Source organism: Peromyscus leucopus, chromosome 3 (genome assembly GCF_004664715.2).
Source record: "Peromyscus leucopus breed LL Stock chromosome 3, UCI_PerLeu_2.1, whole genome shotgun sequence".
Taxonomy (NCBI): Eukaryota; Metazoa; Chordata; class Mammalia; order Rodentia; family Cricetidae; genus Peromyscus; species Peromyscus leucopus.
Window position 1 is genome coordinate 127,887,248 of NC_051065.1, and position 19,259 is coordinate 127,906,506.

The 19,259-nt window shown below is 46.3% G+C and overlaps 1 protein-coding gene, 1 long non-coding RNA gene and 1 pseudogene across 2 annotated transcripts in view; 1 reads left to right on the plus strand and 2 right to left on the minus strand.

The window, feature by feature from the left end:
- The window catches only part of Rassf8 (Ras association domain family member 8), an 80,999-nt gene extending 67,671 nt beyond the window's left edge, over window positions 1–13,328 (minus strand). Inside the window, exon 1 of the mRNA XM_028891622.2 lies at window positions 13,239–13,328. The gene's annotated coding sequence lies outside the window, so the exon portion shown is untranslated. The remainder of the gene's footprint in view (window positions 1–13,238) is intronic.
- LOC119087727 overlaps window positions 1–19,259 on the minus strand; it is a 298,948-nt pseudogene that overhangs the window by 175,033 nt on the left and 104,656 nt on the right.
- On the plus strand, window positions 14,483–16,814 carry LOC119087648. The gene is made up of 2 exons (XR_005091149.1): window positions 14,483–14,917; window positions 15,311–16,814. It is a non-coding gene; the product is annotated as an uncharacterized LOC119087648 (long non-coding RNA).

Consider the following 19,259-nt stretch of genomic DNA (forward strand, 5'->3'; position numbering starts at 1 on the left):
TCTGTTGCTCACCTTTCCCATCAGGGGAAAAATAGTTTAAATGCAGCCCAAATAAATGTAACACATCTGGGGGAGCACACAGCACACTGATAGCGGTGCTCAGCAGGACCCTCCTGCTGCCAGGCCAGCCTTCATGTTCCCGGACCCCACACTAGCTGAGCACTCGGGGTCTACTTCAAACACAGAACTTGGAATCACATGGTTTCACTTCCAGATAACACCTTTCCTCACCCTCACTCATGGAGGAGCTGTGCCAATGGAAGAGGAATTCTCTTTTAGTCCCTTAGCGAACACTGTAGGCTACTGGTTTAAAAACAACAGAAAGTTGCATTTTCATGGTTCTAGAGGTATGACTGGAGGTCAGGTAGGAGCCCACTTTCTGGCTCCCAGAGGGTCCTCTTGTGCTGTGTCCTCACACGACAGAAGAATGGCTAACTCTCTTGAAAGAACATGACGGATCCACCTTCACAAACTGATCACACTCCAAACTTCACCTCCCCAAACCTTGAGTTTTTTTGTTTTTTTTTCTTTGTGTGTGTGTGTGTGTGTGTGTGTGTGTGTGTGTGTGTGTGTGTGTGTGTAAGACTCTGAGGAGGCACAATCATTCAAGTGTGTGTGTGTGTGTGTGTGTGTGTGTGTGTGTGTAAGACTCTGAGGAGGCACAAACATTCAAGTCCTAACAAGTCCTCCTCCTCTGCAGCAGTTGTGGAACACTGATTTTTCAAATGAAGTCCAGACCCCACTAAGGGCAGGTTATCTCACAGACTCACCTGATTTTAATCCTCAGTCAACTTACTTGGATGATAACATTGTATTTAACTGACCCAGGAATGAGAGAATCTGGGGATCAAAGGGCAATCCAATGACAGACTAAACTGACAAGAGAGAATCCTGCCCTTCTGCCCCCAGCAGACATGTGCCACAGGCACATCTGCTTTGGCACAGCCCCAACTTGTTTTCTCAGTTCCCTGTCCTCTGTGCCATGGTCTAGTCTAATTGGTGACTGACTATCTAAGCATGTATAAACTTGCTTTTGTCTCTTTTAAGAAACAATTCTGGGCTGGGGATATAATTGGGTGGTAGAGCACATGTTTGTTATTCATTGAGGCCCTAGGTTCAATTCCAAGCACACAAAATAAACACAACCAATCAACCAACCAATAAAACAATCCCACAAATACTATTTTTCTTCAATTATAAAATATATAGTCATTACAGAAAAATTGGAAAACAAACAATAAAGGAACAGGATCAAAAGTCACCAATAACATGAGTGTGCAAATCTACAACTACACTTAGGAAGTCACATGACCCTGAGTGTAACAGACCAGGCACTAAGGAGAACAGGTAAGATTTTTTTTTTGTAAGAAAAATGTTCAAAACATTGGGACACATTAGAAGCTGAAGCCTGGGGGGTCATGCAGATGTTGATGACATCCTATTTCTTGATCTGGCACTTGCTACAAGTTCTGCTTGAGACAGGATAGTGAATTCATTCAACAAACAACTACACCAAGAATCCAAGGAGAACCAAACAGCTGCCTTCACTGACATACTTCCTGAGTAGATATCCAACATGGAGAGATGCTGCTTTCTAGAAGGCCCATGGTCTAGCAGGGAAGACAGCATGACCCAGACCTGGAGCCTCAGCCCTGAACTTTACATCTCAGCTGCAGACAGGAACAGAGGCCACTATGAGAACATGGAAGACTCCCCTGGGTGGGCGCCTTCATGTCCACTGTCTACAGATGTGCAAGCTGCTGTGTTTAAACGTCGTTTTGAAGTGTTTTACAAACACTGTTCTCTAGCTTTGTAAAGTCACAGTACAGCTCAAGTGCTGACACAGAGGCATGCTTCTGACAGAAACAAAAGAGCTCATAAAAACAGCTGAGTGGGGAAAGTACTTTTTGTTTTCTTTTTCTCCCCTCACTCACCACTCCTCTCAGAGTAAAGAAGGTCTAGGTGACCCTTCTAGGGCCAGGAATGAACTCCACGAAGTAATGATGAACTAGGGCACAAAGGGAGAGAGTATGTGTGACAATGAGCATGGCCAAACGTGGAAATGTGGCTTGTGTAAGTTCAGGGGCCAGGAAACTGCCCAAGAAATGATGCACCAAAGCCCCAAAGTGCAGCAGGCTAGTAGTGAACCTGGACATCAGGGACCACTTAGGGGCTCCACAGGATCACAGAGAAATCATGAAGAAGCCTCTGGCCCCAAGAGACTCATGCAGACAAAGTTGCTCCACTTTAGAAAAGGGTACTCCATAGAACACCCACAGCAAGGGCATTACTGGCTATGAAGCTTCAAAGAGCGGACTTATACTCTTGAACTGCAACAGGGGACTTCCAGCTTAGAGCCTGCTTAGTCACTTTGAACTCAAGAACAAATGAGCCAAGAAGAGCCCCTTAGAAGTTCACCTGTTTGAAGTGGAAAGCTTCCAAAATCACCACACAAAGGAGTATGAGAAGTAGGCATGCATGTGGCATGGAAGAAAGACTAGCGCTCAGGGGACTGAGCACTCCTGCAAGGGAAGAGCCCAGCCAGGCTGGTTTTAGGTTACTGTGTAGGAGAGGGACACAGCCTTTTATTTGCACAAACAAACAGCACGTCTTATTAGGCATCACCGAAAAAGACACCTTAATTTGGTCTTGCTCCAACTATTAGGCACATGGATGAGGAATGGAAAGGCAGACAAGCAGGGAGGCAGGACAGTCACCTACCCATGCTAGGGCAGGAGACCAGAGACAGCTGGTGAGGAGCTGCTACTTCACAGAGCCCCAAGTCCCTTGCTTTTCTTACCAGTCAGGCTCCATGCACTGTCTGTCCTCAGTTGAAGGGCACTATCTGATGAGGAAGAAGGACTGTGCTGCGTGTCACCTGGCACCAGTCATGGAAACATGAACATGATGCATGATGTGCCATGGACGCAGTCAGAAACTAAGGAAGAACTGCCCCGTGGCTGAGGAGGCAGGGTCTGGATCTGACTGCAGAACACGGAAGGAACAGATGGGGTCGTACATTCCATGTCTGAATGTCAGAGTAAAAGCAATGCAGAGTGGGGAGACTCCCCCTCCCCACCCAGACCAAACCTTTCAGGAAAACAAACACAAGGAGAAAAGGCTCATCAACAGCCATGCTGGGAGGCGCTCATGGGCGACCTGGGCCTAACAGAGGCCTGTAGGGTCTGCGCAAACCCTGCAGAAACTGCCGCTCCCTTACTGCCCACCCGTCCTGGTAGTCCACACCCAACGGAGCTCTCTGCATTTGCTCTGCTGCATGCTCACACACAGACGGTGTGCAGCTCGGTTCCGATAAATGAGGAAGAGTGACACCTATGAAGGATTTTCTCATGTTTGATTATTGAGACCTCGTCTCACTGTGTAGCCCTGGCTGTTCTAAACTTTCTAGGTACACTGGGCTAGCCTGGAACACAGAGATCCTCTGCCTCTGAACCACAGGCAGGCAGCACCATGCCAGCTAGGAAGAGGCATATCAAGAGGGAAGACAGGTCAGACCCTGAATGTGTTCCACAAGCTTGCTGCAGTGGGGCTGACCAAGTCTTCACAGATCCTGCTGCCTAGATTGTCCGTGATCCTCAGAGTCCCTGCTGGAGGCTGGGCAGCAGGTGAGGCAGAGAAGCCACACACAGACCACTCCAGCACTGTGCCGGCTGAGGAAGGAGCAGCCCAGGAGTCCCTGGGTCTGAGGCTCAGCAGCAGGCTGAGGCTGAGCCAGGGGAGGGGAGCACTGGCTCGGCACTGACAGCAGTGCTGCCGCAGAGGCCCTGGAGCCCTCAGGCATGCTCCCTTTCCACTGCTCTGCTACAGTCTAAGGAAATCGCATACTTTCTCCTGGAAGCTTTATATTAGTAAGATTCAGATTTAGAGCTGGGTGGTGGTGGCATATGTCTTTAATCCCAGCACTCAGGAGGCAGAGGCAAGAAGGCGGATCTCTGTGAGTTCCAGGCCAGCCTGGGCTACAGAGTAAGTTCCAAGAAAGGCTCCAAAGCTACACAGAGAAACCCTGTCTCAAAAAAAAAAAAAAAAAAAAAAAAAAAAAAAAAATCAGATTTTATCATTTATTCTGTGTTAATTTTATCTGATGTCCACTATGGATCAAAGTTCTCCGTCTACATACAGAAATCTAATCATTCCAACATTTCATCATTATTCAGGGGAGATGGAGAGAGGTTCTGCAGGGGCAGCAAGCCCTGTTTTTTCACTCTGGATGACCTAGTGACAGTACTCTCTAGCTCCATGGAGCCTATGAAGCCACAGAGGCACTTGACAAGCATTCACTCCATATATGGACACAAGCAAACATCCCTGTTTTTGTTTTTCAAAATAACTCAAAGAACACATTCGTAGCCCAACTTAAAACTAAGGAGCTCGCCGGGCGTTGGTGGCGCACGCCTTTAATCCCAGCACTCAGGAGGCAGAGGCAGGCAGATCTCTGTGAGTTCGAGGCCAGCCTGGGCTACCAAGTGAGCTCCAGGAAAGGCACAAAGCTACACAGAGAAACCCTGTCTCGAAAAACCAAAAAAAAAAAAAAAAAAAAAAAAAAAAAACTAAGGAGCTCAAGATTTGGTACTGTTCATAATGTCCAGTGTGGATCAGGCATGGTCAGTTTCTAACTTTTTGTTGTTATGATTTATTCATTTTTTTTATTTGTGTGCACACACACACACACAAGCATGCACATTCATGTCTGACCCCTTGGAGCTGTAGCTACTGGAAGTTGTGAACCATCTAATGTGGGTGCTGGAACTGAACTCAGGTCCTCTGGAAGAGCTCGAAGCCTCCTAACAGCTAAGCCATATCTTTGGCCCTGTCCTGGGCTCCCAACTGCAGTGGACACTTTCTCTAGTACCTGCCTTGAACTGTTACTCAATGAAATACAACAGAGGAAAGGAAAGATAAAACTAGAAAAACTAAAATGAAGGCAACAATTTAGGATGGGAGAACAGAGAAACAGTGCAGAATCGTTATTAACAAGAAATAACGAAAGTATTTGAACTGGTGTGACTTCAATATTGTAAGAGCAGAGCTTCTCATTTAACAAAAATAAAAAACAAAATAAAATAAAAAAGAAACTTTGAGTAGGGAAGGTTTCCATAAGGTCACAGAAAAGAGACCAAAAGTGTTATTAAACATAAATAAAATAAAATAAAAAAAGAAACTCTGAGTAGGGAAGGTTTCTATAAGGTCATAGTAAAGAGACCAAAAGTGTTATTAAACATAGCCCAAACACATTATCAAGAACTGGATTCAGTGTCTTTCACTCAGCTATGGATAGCCACTGACTAATAGACAACTGATGTTAGAGACAGGGCAAGGAAAATGTATTAGACAGAAAATACTCTAGTAAACAAATCTCAATTTCTTTATGTAGAAAATGAACCTGAACCCATAATACACATAGTATAAAAATTAAAATAGATCATACATCTAAATCTAAAATCTGTGCTATATAGACATACATATAAGCAAAACACCCATACATATAAAATATAAATTTACAGATGTTCAATATCAATGATCAGACAAGTGTCAATGAAAACCCCAAATACTTCATGAAAAAGACCAATTATTCCAAGTGCAGCAAGAAAGACATGACTGTGCTCCACACTGTGAAGAAGGTAAAATGGTGTTACACACCTGCTTATTAACCCTCCCTACCACCACACAGTCTGGAGGTGTGTGGAGACCAGCCAAACCCTGCAAAGCAGAAGCAAAATAAACATAAAATGGTGGAATCTGTGTGGAAAATATTCTGGTAGTATCTTAAAAAGCTCAGCTCCCATAATGAAAGGAAATGGCCCAGAGGTCCATTAACAGATGAGCAGGTAAGCACACAGCAGCACAGCTGAGCAGTCCATGTGTATCTGGGTTGTCTGTCTCTGCTTGAGAACTGCCCTCGGTAGCCCAGGCTGGCCCAGGACTCACTAAGAAATGGAGGATGGCCTTCAATTTCTAATCTTCCTGCTTTTGCCTCCTGATGCTGGACCACAGGAGTATGCCATCACAGCTCATACAGCGCTGGAGACTGAGTCCAGGGTTTGTGCATGCTGGGCAAGCACCCTGCCAACTGAGTTACACCCCAGCACCACTGCTACACCAACATGAGTGACTCACAAATAACCAGAGGGAGACAATACATCAATGATTCCATTCATCTCAAATTCTAGAAAATGCAGGCTTCTGCTGTAACAGAAAGCAGAGGGTGGTTTTGAAAAGGGGAGATGTGAAGGAGAGACACTGTTAGAGAGAATGAGACATTTGGGGAGGACAATGGATATGTCCCTTATGCTGGTGGTGGTGAGGACTTGCTGGGAGCTACAGAAATATGAAGTAGGAATTCAGCTGACTATGGCAAAAGTTAATACCTGGAAGAAGCCAAGGAACTTCCAAAGTTCAAGCCAAGGCTCAAGGAGTCTTGGTGATATTGGCTCTTGAATATTAAGCTGTTTTCATTAATTTCTTGCATGCTATTGTAGCTTCTCCATTTCTAGAACAATGTGTTGATTATTCATTGGGCACAATTTCCCCTATGCTATTGGAATATTTGGACAACCTTCCCCAACTGTACTAAAAGCAGCAACACAGCCAGACCCCCAATTTCAAGTCTCTCTGTAATTATCGTCATTAGCAATGACATCTGGCCAGAACCATCTCCAGACAAAAGTATCTTATCTGAGAAACTTCCCAGACTTTTTAAGAACAGACCATCTGTCAGAGAAAGTAAAGATTTACACTGACAATTGCCCAGGCCAGGTGGATATGCTAATCAAGCTTAACTTTCTCCTTTTCCAAATCTTATCTTTAGTTCCAGATCTCTCTTTAACTATTACCAAGTGCATCTAGCTATGACACAGGTTGCCCAGCCACCGAGTACACTCCCCGGCCCTGCCAGAAAACAGTGACAGATAAGGAGCCAAAGGAAAATAAGGCAATTTTATTTTCACTGGACATTGATAGACTCCTAACACTTTACCTAACCACTTCTAAGAACACAGTTTGAGCACATAAAATCCCCTTTGCTTAGACATTAACTGAATTTAGCCCTTAGTTGATTCATTTCCCCATTAGTCACTTCCCTTTGGGGTTGCAATTGATGGCTGACAATTACTGCTCTTTTGTGTGGATCTTATTGCCCCTCCTTTTGACCCTGAGGGATTTCAAGCCTGGTGACTTTGCCTTAGCCAGAGCATTGCTATTGCATGTGTATATAACTGTAAACCTCAGAGACTAGAGAAGGACTAGATTGGAGGACTAGAAGAGAGAACTAGAAGAACAAGATGGAAGATGAGGAAGAACAAGATGAGAAAGGAGGAGATGGGAGAGGAGCTGAGATGGGAAACAACTAGATGATGAGAGCCTAGATAAGGCAGAAAATAGATAAAGGAACTAAGATAGCACTTAGCGGGAACAGCAGACAAATGTAGAGAGAATCAGGCAAGAAAAGAGCTAGTATGGGAGCAGAAAAGAAGCTGTGTAGACAGAGAACTGACTCAGAAGAATAAAGTGAATGGACTAAAGAGTTTCATGTAGATAGATTCATTTCATATCATCTTAGATTATCAGCTGGTTGTAGATTCTTCCTCAGACCCTGGGAGAGGGCTATTAAGGGGCAGGACCCCAACAGTCTTTGTTAAGGACTTCATACACCTGTGTCAAAGCCTGTAAAACCGCAGTCAGCCACACACAGGTTAGTGCTTGGCAATCTTATCCTAGTAAAATTTTGTTTAAAAAATAAATATAAGGCTGGCAAGATGGCACAGTGAGTACAAGTGCTGCCACCAAGCCTGATGACCTGAGCTCAAAGCCTGGGACCCACATGGTGGGAGAACAATGACCCACGCTGTCCTCTGACCTCCACATGTGAGATGCCCCCACTTACACAGAGCCAATAAATAAATATGTAGTAACATATTTAAAATAAGTGCTGTACACTTAACAATAAGGAAGATAAAATACAAATAAACTACTTTGTTTCCTGACAGATTCTAATGCATCCAGTAATAGAACCTCTTGCAGAAATGGCCAACCTCTAAGAGTTAGAGACTAACCTAACCTATTCGCCAATGACATTTCTATTGCAGAACTGCACAGAATATAAATACATTCAATTACATTGAACAAAAATAGAAATAAGTTCTTACTGTGTAGTAAAAGGAATAATTTTTTGGTATATATATTTACATTTGAAAGGATCATTTAATCTTAACTGGTTTTCCAATAATAAAATTAGTACAATTAAGGGTAAATTTGATTTAGCACTCAGAAGCCAATGATAATTAACAAGAAAGACAAAGTATACCTCCACATGAATACAATCTGGAAGAAAATTATTACAACTTCCCTCTTGTTACAACCTATATTTATATGATTTTTTTTCAAAACAGAGAGTAACTAAATGTTACTGAGTAAGTAAGCTACAATGCATAAAACTTGGACGGTTCTGAAGTTAATTACATTGAGCTTGATGATAATACCTAAATGTATAAAACATATAAACAACTAAAGTCAGCCTACACCTGACACTAGGGCTGGGAAATAGAAGGTAGTAAATAATATTGGTGCCAGACACTCCAGGCAATAGTCCAAGTTCATCTAGATAGCCAGTAGGCACATACACCTAAGGGACCAAAATATAACAAGGGCACCCAGCCACAATAACGGCTACACTGGTGATGCAAATGTCCTGGGGCACAGAGGCCCTGCACAAAGCAAGTCACATGCCAGGCCCACCACAAAAACCACTCCTGGTTTTTTCACGCAGGCAAGCCTTGTCTAAGTAAGCACTAAGGTAAAGTAAAGGCCCTGCTACAGACAGCACAGCTCTATCTTTAATGGGAAAAGAGAGAATAAAAGGACTAGTTTCTCTGAATAAAGTGAAGGTATGAAAACCTAGGCGTCCTTTTCATGACTATGTCCAGGTCAGCCACACCCTCCACTTGAGCCAGCATGGGACTTGGCGTGTAACCTCTCTTGTTGCCCACCCCAAGAGTGCCCAGAGGGAGACCTGGAGGCCATGTGCAGAGGGGAGTGCACCTACTGAAGGAGAGGAAGATGCTGGGATTACACATATCGAAGGGTGAGGAGTAACTGAAGAGTGAGGAGGTCATGCAGAAGGTTCTCTATGAATGTAGTGTGTGCAGCAACATGAACAGCACAGGCATCTCTGAACTGCAGGACCCTGAGTCAGGATGTATATGGAGCAAAGACACAGCAAAACACCCAGCGATGCTAGCTTCTTTGGCCATGGAAGGTTGTGTCTACTTCTGCTTAAAGGTAAGAAGAACTTCCCCACCTCTAGGTGGCTCCTGTTGCTCCTCTCCCGACGGTCTGGACAGATGGCATGCTGGAACACTATTGAGCATCCTTAGAGCTTGCCTGGTTTTTCCTACAGTAGTTTCCCCAGCCTCCTTGGCCATCTGGCGCTGAGCGGTCAACATCATCTGACTGGCACATAACTAGTGACACTGTGTAAGATACCAGGCACTGTAATTCTTATTTCCACTCTGTAATCCTGCACTAATAAAAACAATTGTTTTAATGCTGTAGTTTAAAAAGCGGAATGTGTACCACAGAGAATCACAAGGGCAATGCTAATTAAAAGTTGTCTCAATATATTACTATGCATTTTCCAAAAACCACAAATGCATTATTATTATTGCTGCTGTTGTTGTTGTTTTGTTTTTCGAGACAGGGTTTCTCTGTGTAGCTTTGCACCTTTCCTGGAACTTGCTCTGTAGACCAGGCTGGCCTCGAACTCACAGAGATCCGCCTGGCTCTGCCTCCCAAGTGCTGGGATTAAAGGCGTGCGCCACCACTGCCCAGCCCAAATCCATTATTTTTACCTGACACTTGCAAAGGCTGTTTCAGATCATTCACAAAATTGGAACACAGTAGGGCTGGTTTGGCTTTTCTCTCACAAAACATAAATATAACAGAGACAAGAGATATTAAAGCATATATGTGCTGAGTGTGGTGGTACCCGAGTGCTTTAATCCCAACACACAGGAGACAGGAGTAGGCATTCTGTGAGTTCAAGGCCAGTCTGATCTATACAGGGAGTTGCAGGCCAGCCAGAACTATATAGTGAGCATAAATGAAGAATGGATACTACACCAACAGACATTTGCTGAGCATTCCTCTGTATACTAGGGACTGGACAGTAAAGTAAGCACTATTTCTGCCCTCAAGGGAGGGGGAGAGGAAAGGGGGTTAATACAATGCATTATAATTACAAATTGGGGTGAATGAAGAATGACTGTCCTTGTAGAAGAAAATAAGTTGGGTCTAACAGACACGATGATGATGGCCTTCTCAGAGACGACTTCCTTAAGAAAGGGTACTGGAGCTGGCACCCAAAGATGAGAGGTTATTCAAGGAGATGGTACCAAAGGAGAGACTGACAGCTGGGACAATGGCCCTGAGGCCAGACGGCTGGAGAACTGGCCTAGATGCTGAGGAGATGTAGGTGAGGGGCTGGGCCTTAAGAAGCAGGGCAGGAAAGCCGGCTGAGGATGTTGCATCTTACTCCAAGGATGATGCCTTTCTTGGCAATCCTGAAGGTCTGAAAAATGCAAGTGACTTTTTTTTCTTCTTCAGGTTATTGGTAAGAAAACAAGCAGGAAGGGGTAATGCAGGCCACTGGACTTAAGGAGGACAAGAGCGGCCTGAACCAAATGACAACACAGTAGAAACTAAAAATCAGACGGCTTCCAAAGAGACTTTGCAAGAAAACATCCCAGCACTTTGTGATCAACCCTCTTGGAGGGCTGATGGACAGAGCAGTGTGCAGTGAGGAAGACATTTGGTTTACATGGATGAGGAAGAGTCTGAAGTCTAAGATGGCCACAAAGTAAGTTCTGGGGACCTGGGAGATGCTGCCATTGTTGACTAAGATGTGCCAGGCACTCCTGAGGTGCTCTGCTCATAGCTGTCCTGTGAGCAGTAGTATCCCCGTTTAAAGGATGTGACTATAGATCACAGAGCCAGAGGAGCAGGGGACCATCCTTAACTCCCTGGATGCTGACAAGCCTGGCTAGCTGCTACAAGGCATCTCTCCCAGTCTACAGAATACCAGGGACTATTTCTACATGCGGAATTCTGAAACCTACTTAGGATTGGAACAAAGCCTCCACGGAGAGTGAGCGTTGGCACATTAGTTACAATTCCTAATGCTTCCTCTCCGTGGTGCAGCCCTACTCCACCTCCACCTAGAGGGAAAGTGGTCAAGTTCTGAACACTTGCAAGTTATCTGGGCCTCAACATTTTATAAATTGACAAAACCACCCACCAAAATTAACTACAACGATAAGAACAACGATATCTTGCAGTAAACAATAGTTTTACTCTCAAGTTATTATATACAACAGAAAGAAATAGGAAAACCTTGAAGAATTAATCATTTCTTAGAACACAAGGTATTCAGGTCAAACAATAACACACAGTTTTGAATAAACAAGACTACAAAAACCAAGTACCAAGGATTCCGATTTTAAAAGTCACAAACTTAAAAATGCAAAGGAGACAAAGATGCAGTGAAAAATCACACCATGATCCTGTAGGATTTTAAACCTGCAATTTCCAAATATCTCTAAAAAATGCAGAATCAGGAACTGTGACCCCTGAAATGACTTGGACACCTCTCCAGGACACTGACACTAAATGAAACCTTTCCTATGTGCACAGTCCCATGGCTTGGCTCCCTCTAGGGGCTCTCTACTGTCCCCCCAAAGCTCCTGAAGCATCAGAAACAGGCTTGATCACCTAGGAAGATCTCAGTCCATTATGGCCAATTGAGTCTAGTACGGAAAGTACCATCTTGAGATGCTTCAGGGGGAGGGATGAATGATTGATTTTTGAAAAGATTTAATCACCTACAGTGCAAATTATGCTGTGTTGCATCTGACCCTTCAGTAGAATTATCAAACTGTGTCCGGTCTTAAATGGAGTATTGGTCATGTGTAGTTTTGAGGGTTTGGGGAAGTTCCCCGTGCAAATAAGTAAGATCACAGGAACCATTAATATGACCACTAAAAGATATAGCACAAACCACTTCCCAAACTGATAGTGCAGTTGTCCCGAGCCCTGATTCCTGTGTTCACCAGCACCTCCCCCTGCAGTGGACTAACAGATCTTCGGGACTGCCTCAAGCAAAGGCTGGGTTTAAACACACACACACACACACACACACACACACACACACACACACACACACCAGGAAACCTGCTGGTTCTTTGCCTCAAAAGCACGATCAAAATCCCTGGCAACCACAGATGAAAGACTTCTAAAAAATAAAGAAAAACTACCTTAACACCCACCCCCCAACACACACACACACATATACACCCTCAAACTGAGCAGAAAAGCAGAGGTCGCTATATATTTTAAATGCTTCCCTGGGACAAAATAAATCTCATGAAAAATCACTGAGCCCCAATTTATGATAAGTCCCTAAGTGTTCGTCCCTGCTGTCAGCGGGTTGGAGGGATTTTTTTTTTTTATTTGTTTTTGCTTTTAACGCAAGGCTTTGATGTGTTGGCAGGGCTGACCTCACAAGCTCAAGTCAGCTAGGAAACGTGCCCTGCATATTTTCCTTCTATACCTCCAAAAATTAGGACCAACGCCGACCTGCAATTCTATGCTACCATCGCAGGGCTCAAGATGCCATTCGATGCTGGGACAGTAGTGGTCCGGCCACCCCGGGCGGCTCGGCGGTGCCGAGACTACGCAAGCAAGCCGCACGCCGGTCCCCGCTGCCCACCGCCGGGCCGCAGCGGCCTCGCACGCCAAGCCCACCACCCTTAAAGTTGAACCTCCCTGCGACTGGCCCTCTGCAAGTTTCCAGGGTACAGAACGCGGCGAACTTCGCCAGCCCCTTCTTGGGGGCTCGGTTCCCGGAGGGGCCGACCACCCGGGAGGCTGAGCGAGTAGGCAAGGCGGCCCCGGTTCACACAAAATGCAAAAGCCTCCCAACCGCCACTTTTCCTTTTCCAGAGGCAAAGCTCTCCCTCCAGGCGAGCATCTGATTTCCATCTGGAGAGGGGGACGCCAGAGGGCCGGCCATGCATTTCCCTTCCCCACAAAAGTGGCCTCTAAACTCGCTCGCCAAGGACACCGGGGGAGAGGCGACCCCGGGCAGCGACAACTTTCGGGCGGCGGGGCGAGGGCGCGGGGGTGACAGCGGGGCGGCGGTGGGCGCGGGCCGGGAAAGTTCTACTTACTGCGCGTCGCAGCCCGTCCCGCCGTCCGGGTGCACGGCCCGCGGCGGAGGCCCGGCCGGGCCCTGGCTGAGCGGCGGCGGCGGCGGCTGAGGCGGCCCCGCGGCGACCCGGCGGCGGAGAGCGAGCGGCGGGGCCGGGGCTGAGGAGGCCGGGCCGCAGGGCGGCGCGCGGAGAGCTGAGCCGGCGGAGGAGCCGCGCAGGGAGGGCGCACGCCGGCCTGGCCCGGGCGGGGAGGGCGGTGCACAGCGGCGCAGAGGAGGAAGGGCGGGCCGGAGGGCGGGACCAGGAGGGCCGCGCCGAGCCCCGCAGAGGGGCGGGGGAGGGCGGCGAGCGCGAGCCGGGGAGGCCGCGCCAGGGCCGGGAAGACCGGCGAAGGGCCTGGGAGGCGGGGCCTCAGGCCTGGGGCGGGGCTGAGGGCCGAGGAGGCGGGGCCGAGGATTGGGGAGGCGGGGCCTCGGGCCAGGGAGGCAGGGCCTAGAGCCGGGGAGGGCGGGCCGAGGACCAAGGAGGCGGGGCCGAGGGCCGAGGAGGCGGCCAGAGAGGGCATGACGGAGGGCGGGGTGCGGCCGGTAGGCGGGCCGAGGGCCGGGGAGGCGGGCCGAGGGCCAGTGGCTCCGCCCCTTTTCTGGGTCGCGGGCTGAGGGCAGAGGATCCGGGTTAGCCCCTCACCAGCTCGGGTTACAGCCGCCGGCGCCCGCCCTCAGAACCGGTAAGGAAACCGCGCAACGCGGCATTGTGGGAGGCGCGGGGCCTGTGGGCCTGAGCGTCAGAGGTAGCATTGCCTCGGGTTGTTCACCGGCTTCGGGTCGCCAGCGCCAGAGGCTCTGCAGCTGCCCGCTCTGCGCGGCTGACAGGGGAGAAGAAAGCTCCGGCCCCGCGTTCTCCAGGCACTGGTTTAAATGGCTTTTCCTGTGCAGTAGCTGTGATTAGATGTCCACCCTATCCGCCCGCGATGACCTTCGAAAGTGAGGAGAAATAAAAATGAAGTGAATGCATCGAATGTAACAAACGTTTAGGAAGAGCTGGGCCCCCTGGAAAGACTGAGGCAGGAGGATTATCACAAGTTCGAAGCCAGTCTAGGCTACAGGCTACGAAGACCCTATTTGAAAAGAAGAATCCTTTCTTCAAGAACTGATTTGATTTTGTTGTTGTTTTGGTTTGGTTTTCAGGGGTTTTTTTTGTTTTGTTTTGTTTTGTTTTTTGTTTTTTGTTTTGTTTTGGTTTTGGTTTTTAGGTTTTTTTTGAGACAGGGTTTCTCTGTGTAGCTTTGCGCCTTTCCTCGAACTCACAGAGACCTGCCTGCCTCTGCCTTTTGAATTGCTTTTCCTCTGCGATTCGGCATCTATCCTTAGCAACAGGCAATATTGGACTCCAAAAGAGTGAATCAGATATTAGAGAAGAAAGAGCTGAGTTTATTGGAAAGATTAGGTTAGGCATATTGTCAGGAGTTCAAGGCCAGCCTGGGCTACATACTTTGGTTCCAGGACAGCCTGGGCTGCAGAGAGAGACTGTCAAAATAGAAAAAGAACTCTTGCATTCTCCAAGGACTAGTTTGAATTGCTTTTCCTCTGAGTAGCTATGATTCAGCATCCGCACCCCCACGCCCCCCAGCAGTAGGCAATGACAGAGGCAACAGACAAGAAAAAGAGAGAGAGAGAGAAACAGCAAATGAATCAGAGGTGAGTAACAAAGGTTTAGCGAGAACTGGCCTAACTTCAAAAGATGCACCCACACACCTTTAAAAATAGCCTTTAATCAGCGAAGGACATCGGAACACTGACCTGGAAATGCAGATTGTATGATGTTTTCACTGTTTTGTGTCAGGCAGTGACTGAAGTGGACAAACTTCCGTCCAAAGCTCAGCAATAGTTATTAATTTGAAAAGAGATGGGGTTGCGTAGAGTGGATGAGATGCAAGGGTGCATTACAGTTACAGAATGCTCCCTTTAGTTCCCTGGACTCGCTTTTCATCATTAGTAAGGATATTAAATACGAAGCCCAGCTTCTCACAGTTCGTGTGACTGCTTTCTTTTTTAAATGTTTGTTTCCTCGTGGTTCGCCCTGTGGTTCAGCTCATCCACCCTCCACCCCCCATGCAGCACCGGGGAAGAGGACGCCAGCCGAGACTTGAATGGAAGAAGGATTTGGTGAGAAGCTTTCTCTAGGAGTAAAATGCAGAATCCAAGGAAATGGGATTTCAGAGACTGTGGGACTGGGGTCTCCTTTAACTCCGCTGGAATCTTTTCAAAGGCGTTTTCTAGCCTTAGGGTAAACGTGTCCCACACTCCCTTCTGTTGTCAATCTTCCACTCCACTGAGCAGTGTCAGTCACCTGCCTGATTGCCAGAGCTGATGGAAAAGTTTAATGCCCAGTGTGTGCCTTTGCCGCATTTGCCAGTCTTGGTCATCTCTTGTGGAGATCTGAAAATGAGCGAGCGAAAATGACCTGTTTTATCTTGAGTCCAGAAGTGAACAAGTTGGCTTACCCATGACAGCTCTCATGTGATGAGAATTGAATAGAATTAGATGTACTATGATGAATAACCATGCCCGCCATTTATAGAAGCCTTTCCTAAGAGCCAGGCACCCAGCGAGACATCTTATCTCCAAGCTGGAACACAACCTTATTGATAGCTACGAAGTCCGTGAGTTTTTCCCAGTTCTAGATAAACAGGTCTCTTCCCCACCCCAGCCCCATTTAGTCGGTGCCTTTTTTCTCCAGTGTTTAATACAAATTGTTTTAAGCTTTTTTAGCTAGGTCATACACCTGTCAGGCTTCCTGAGATGACCCCAAATGCCTTTAGTAGGGTTGATAAACAGCTCAGACTTTCAGTTTCTAATTCTATTACTGGAAAAGCACCCAACTAGAGTGAGAACACTTGAAACTCTGTGACATAATCAGATTTGCTTGTAGAAAAGAGCTTGAGAGGAAAGGAAGGCTTCCGAAAAGGTAAATCCGAAGAGCAGCCAATGTGGAACCAGCAGGGACAAGAGGGCTGCACCGAGATAGGAAGAAGAGGTTCGGGGACACGGTGGCAGGGAACCCCACACTTTGGGGTCTTTGAAACCTCTTAGCAGCTGAGGGTTGGGAATTCCAGCACAATTAATATTGTCTGTGAATGTTTCAGACATGGGGCCCATAGTCATCTTAAATAAAAATATTTTCAAGTGAAAATGTTAAAATGCCAATAAATTAGGCTTAAGTCTTGGATCTATATGACCTTGGATAGCACCTCACTCTTCTCCCATATATTTTCTGGGACTCTTATGAGCAAAACTATTAACTTTTGATCATGGTGAAGATATCTCAGCATGTTTTTAAGTGTAAGCCTATCAGGTTCACCTTAGGAACCACACTGTGATCTCATTTACATTTCTTAGCAGCCCTTTGAAGATGGTTGCTTCCGAGCTCACAGAACTCTGTATCCTGTTATAAAGTTAGTCAGTTACAACTTTCCTTTGATACGTCCACATCCATGGTGTCCCATGTATGCTTACCTTTTTCCTGGATGCCTCTCTGTTAACCGTCCATCTTTATGTTTAAAATATGTTTCAATACAAACTGAATTCTGCTTTATTTTCTGCGTCAAAGTCACATTTCGGGTCTCAACTGAGTGAAGTCCCCACTCCCTCCAGCTGTTGCTGGTTGGTAGCCTGGAACAATAGCCCTGCCTCCACCTCTGCAGACACTTTCCTATTGCTACTATTTGAAATTGTCACGAACTTGATGGCTTAAAACAACAATAATTTATTATCATATAGTCCTGAAGCTTAGAAATCTAAAACCAGGGTATGATCGCCATGTTACTTCTCAAGGTTGGACCGGGGACTTATACACAGTACTTTCCCTGGCAACTCTTGTATATGTCCGGTGAAGTCATTTTGCCAAGTTTACATGGTATGTGCCTAAACCAGCATTTGCCAAAAAATCCCCCCTCCCCCAACATCAACCTGTAAGACAGAGTTGTGGGAAAACATATATCCATGTTTGGTGTTCTAGTTACTTTCCTGTTACTATGATAAAATACTTGGGCCAAGGGGAACTTGGGGAAGGAATGGGCTTATTTGACTTACACTTCCAGGTCACAGTCTGTCATTGAGCAAAGTCAAGGCAGGAACTTGACATTAAAAGCAGGCACTGTGGAGGAATGCCTCTTACTGGCTCACAGGCTGAAGTTTAACTGACTTTCTTATACAGCTCAGGACCACCTGTCCAGGGAATGATGCCACCCACAGTGGACTGGGACTCCTGTATCAATTAACAATCGGGACAGTACATTCACAGACATGCCCACAGGCCACTCTGATTTAGGCAATTCCTCATTCTAGGGGTTTTCTCTCCAATAACTAGGCTGTGACAAAGCTAATGGAGATACTCAGTGAGGTGACACAGTTGTGAACCCACCTGGAACTGATCACCCCAAACGGTGGTCAGCAGGTCAGAATCCACTAGGGGCAAAGTTCTGGGAAATCCCACTGTGAGGAAGTCTGGGAGGCCATTCAAGAAATGCAAAGCATGTGTAGTGCCGGCAGGAATCAGTTATGGAGATCTGAACGTAACTTTTACTCCATGCTGTACGCATACGTAGTAAACTTCCAGCCTCAGATGATGGTCCATTCACATCCCTGAGATTGTTTGCCTGAAGAGCCCCAGTGTCCTTGGCCACCCCCAGCCTAGCTCCTTCTTCTTTTTCTTTTTTCTTTTCTTTTTTTTTTTTTTTTTTTTGAGACAGGGTTTCTCTGTATAGCTTTGGTGCCGTTCCTGGATCTTGCTCTGTAGACCAGGCTGGCCTTGAACTCACAAAGATCTGCCTGGCTCTGCCTCCCGAGTGCTGAGATTAAAGGTATGCGCTGCCACCGCCACAACCACCACCACCGCCGCCGGGCTGCCTAGCCCCTTTTTAAAGCTTTAATCCTGTTCTTCCATTGTGCCCACCAATGCCTGACTCAGGCCTGACTCAGATTGGAGGTTCCACCAGGAACCAATGAGTGAATAACGACATAAACTGAATAACTGATGCTATCTCCTCTTCTACTCCTTTCTTTGTTCTTCCTCCTAACATGTGAGATATACAGTCTTTCAATTAATAATTAAATAAGTCATAGTACTGGGATTACAAAATGAACACTATATAATGTCAAGCTTCCGTGAACTTATGGTCCACCTAAGGAAACGTTTTTTTTTAAAAGGGGATTCAGGAGCTGAAAAGATGGCTTGGCAGTTAAGAGAGTGTATTACACTTATGGAGAACCCAAATTCTGTTCCCAGCACCAATATTGGTGGCTCACAAACTCCTGTGACTATAGATCCAGTCGATCTTCTGCCCTCTTCTGGACTCCATGGCCACTGCACCCATGTGTACAGACTCACATACATACACATCATTTAAAATAAAATGCTTTTTAAGGAAAATGAGGCAGATGATCACGCTGTCCATCCCATTCTCCTTCTTACCTTCTTTCTTGGTAACAGAAAACTGGTTTTGTGCTCAGCTGAAATGCTTTAATTTTTATACTCTTCTTTACAGACGCGAATTATTAGTTAGGCCTATGATATGTAGAGAGAAGTTGTGCAGGACTACTAGGAAATCAACTCCTTTGTGAGCTTGATCTACTGGCTGCCTCAAGCTTTATTACTGCCTAAAGTGTGCATGTGGTTGCTGTAATGATCCAAGAGTCTGTGACATCATATAAGCTCAACACCCTGCTAAAGAAGACAACAGAAGGAGGCAAAGAAGAGCAAATCTAAGAACCCCAAACTACTTACCTTCGGATTTCTTTTCTGTGGGAGAGAAGTGGCAGGTCTCCTGTTATTAGCCAAACTGCCAACTGATACAACAGCTAATTACAATATGATAGTGTTAGAGGTGTAAGAATAGGCAGTTTAGAAGGATGGATTGTTCCCTGGAGGAGGGGAGGCAGAAAGAACTTCCTAGAGAACCTAACTGGAAAGCTGAGCGGTGATCAAGGGGCTTTAGATCTGATGCTCTGTGAATGCTTGAGGTGAAGCAGAGGAGTCTGG